The sequence below is a fragment of the Trachurus japonicus genome, chromosome 6, assembly GCF_045865225.1.
Source record: "Trachurus japonicus isolate A0001 chromosome 6, Traja_1.0".
Classification (NCBI taxonomy): Eukaryota; Metazoa; Chordata; class Actinopteri; order Carangiformes; family Carangidae; genus Trachurus; species Trachurus japonicus.
This window is the reverse complement of record NC_140912.1, coordinates 6,772,283-6,775,917: the sequence shown is the minus strand read 5'-3', so window position 1 is coordinate 6,775,917 and position 3,635 is coordinate 6,772,283.

Below are 3,635 nucleotides of genomic sequence, written 5' to 3'. Positions count from 1 at the left end.
TGCTTACACACATTTAAGGGAAATACGCTTATTTGCTTTCTGGCAGTGTTCTCTCATTCTCATGATAATAAGCAGCAGCTAGTTTGCTTAGCGTGACAAGTGTAAAGCGCCTCCACCACTTACTGGCAATACCTCATATCCTGTTTGTTTTCCAAAACTGACATGGTTTTACGGGCTCTGTGTCAATCTGTTTCTTGGCAACACACAATCTTTTCTTTTTTTAACACACCACTTTTACAATTTGGTTTTTAAAAAACTAACAACAGTGAGTGTAAAGTCTTTGGAACTAGCTAACGAAGCACTTAAAGCAGAAGTAAGGTGAATGTTTGTGTTAATATAAGTCTTAAATAGTTGTATCTTCCGACAGCAATCACTTCTATAGAGTGTTTGGTCTGAAACACGGGTCTGTCAGTCACTCTGCTCTGCTCTGAGCCCAGGAGAAAACTTTCCTTGTATCCTACAACCGTTATCCAATGAGGAGAGAGAACGGCATAAAGGGGCGCGTGAATGTGGTGACGTAGGGACGAGGGCGGGGACTGCTAACTCCATCGGCTGACAGGAAGTTAGCCAAAACCACCGGATCGCTTACTTCTGCTTTAATAGCCTATTTACTGTATTAAAGGGGACATATTCTGCTCATTTCTGCTTCTTGACCTGGTACCTCCAGTGGACTCTTTGACAAATTTCAATCAGGCTTCCGACCTCACCACAGTACAGAAACAGCTCTTATTAGAGTGTTAAATGACATAAGGTTGAACACTGACTCAGGCAAGGTGTCAGTTCTGGTCATGTTGGATCTCAGTGCTGCGTTTGACACTGTGGATCACAGTATACTGCTGGACAGGTTGGAAACCTGGGCAGGACTCAGCGGGACAGTCCTAAAATGGTTCAGGTCCTACTTAGAGGAACGGAGTTATTTTGTGACCATTGGTAGTTATCAATCCGATCGAGTGGCTATGACGTGTGGAGTTCCTCAGGGGTCAGTCCTTGGACCCCTTCTGTTTAACCTGTATATGCTGCCTTTGGGTCAAATTCTACAGAACTCTAATGTCAACTATCATAGTTATGCAGATGACACACAGATATATCTTGCACTGTCTCCAGATGACTGCAGTCCAATAGAGTCATTATGTCACTGTTTAGAGCAAGTCAAAAATTGGATGAGCCAAAATTTCCTTCAGTTAAATCAAGAAAAAACTGAGGTCATTGTTTTTGGAAATAAAGAGAAGAGGGTTGCTGTCAGTAAACACCTTGAGTCACTGTCTTTAGAAACTAAAGACCAAGTCCGAAACCTTGGCGTGCTGATAGACTCAGATCTGACCTTCAACAGCCATATCAAATCAGTTACCAAATCAGCCTTTTATCAACTGAAGAACATATCCAGAATGAAGGGTTTTATGTCCCAAACTGATCAGGAGAAGCTGATTCGTGCTTTTATCTCCAGTAGACTAGACTACTGTAACGGTCTTCTGACTGATCAAACAGCTGCAGCTCATTCAGAACGCTGCAGCTCCAGTTTTAACCAGAACAAAGAGATCACATCACATCCCCCCGGTTCTTAAGACCTTACACTGGCTCCCAGTCAGCTACAGAATAGATTTTAAAGTTCTGCTCCTGGTTTACAAATCACTGAATGGTTTAGGTCCAGAATACATGAAAGACATGTTAGTAGAGTATAAACCCAGTAGAGCTCTGAGATCTACTGACTCAGGTCAGATAGTGGAGCTCAGAGTTCAGACCAGACATGGTGAAGCAGCATTTAGCTGTTATGCTGCTCACAAGTGGAACAAACTACCAGCAGAACTGAGATCAGCCCCAACTGTGAGCACTTTTAAATCCAGGTTAAAAACATTTCTCTTTTCATGTGCTTATAGCTGAGAACTTTAAACTTATCTATTTTTTTTTCTTTTACTTTCATTTGCTCTTGCTTTTAACTCTGTTTTTAGTGTTTTGTTTGTTTTTATTCTGTCTTATGCTTCTTTTTTTAATGTTTTGTCTTTATGTAAAGCACATTGAGTTGCCTTGGTATGAAATGCGCTATATAAATAAAGATGCCTTGCCTTGCCTTGCCTTGCCTTACCTTGATGTCTATGAGTAATGTTAGTAACATGCTTTGGTCAGAAAAACCAAAAGATAGAGCACAGCTGGGTTCTCTACACACCAGTTTCATAGCGCTGCTCTAAACGGTCGGATTAGAACCTTCGCTCTGGTAGCTGAGGTAACCATGGTAACCATGGGAGCGAGGGCTGGGATATTCATATCACCCGGCTTGTGATGTAATAAGCCGGGTGAAATTAAAACAGCTTGTTAAGAGACACATTTTCTGACTATGGCAGTTTACAAAATGTTGACGTAGTTGTCAAAACTTACGTTTAAGGGGTGAGGAGGCATTCCGGATACGCAAATACACACTAAAACGATGAAAAAGTAAGTTTTGCATAATATGTCCCCTTTAACACAAAAAATGTTTTTCAATTGTTAAAGTATCTATTGATCTTATCTAAGAATAAGTGCGCAAAAAATAAAAAATAAAAATCCTTGCATTTATATCACAAATCTCACTATTTCCTGGTTTAGAGCAGTAACCGGTTGCCATGGAAACCGCAGGAACAAAGTGTAGCCTCAGGAAGTAATAAAACGGCAAACCGAGTTTTGTATAGACTTATTTTATTCTAACTAACTAATCAAATTAGACATACCATGTTAATTCGAGCACTTTAAAGTCGCTTCTATGCGTTTATAATTTATTTATTTACTTTTCAAAGGTGCAGGCGAGATGTTCCAGCTTTCATGCTGAGGTGAGCTAACAGAAAGCTAACTTAGCTAACCTGTAGCTGTAGCTAACTATGGCTAATTCGACAAGTGGTATCTATCTATCTGCTCCTTGTAAGAAATGTGCATGTGTAAGGTTTGCTCAAAGGTATGCGTGTAGATATTCTAGCAAATTAATTTGAAAATAGCCCTCTTGTGTTCAACACAGCTAGCTAGCTATGTTATTCTACACTGTGAGTAAAACATTCAAGTCAACAATATCCACAAAACACATTTGGAGTGGAAGCTGGCTTCATGTAGTAGCCTACAGTGTGTTACAGTGTGTGTGGTTTAATTTCTGTCTTTAAAATCCACTCCTGTTTTTCAGAGTCGTCCTGGCGCCCGAAGAAGCAAGCTGACACTCAAAATGGTGATTTTCCTGTTTGGTTTCCTATTTTTATGAATGAAGGCGGAGGTCAGTGAGCTGTAGTCATGTTCTGCTGTCAGCCACCAGGGGGTAGAGCGGCATGCAGAGAGAATAGCCTCCAATCTCTCTCTCTCTCGCTCCTCAGGGCTGTCTCTCTCTCTCACACACACACACACACACACACACACACAACATAAAGGCAACGTTCACAGCTACAAAACTTGCAATTCATGGCATGGAGGAGTCAGCGGGCAGCTGCCGTGCTCTGATCTGTGTGAGGTTGGGTGGATGAGCAGCAGATCATGGTCTGAACCCACTTAGCATCGAGCCGAAGCAGATCAGCCTCGTCTAGCTGCTCGACTGTAGTCCTCTGGTTTTTTTTTTTTTCTTCCTCCCTGTCTTCTTTTCTATTCTCCTCGGTGAAATCTGACACAACACCAGCGGCTTTCCTCTACTA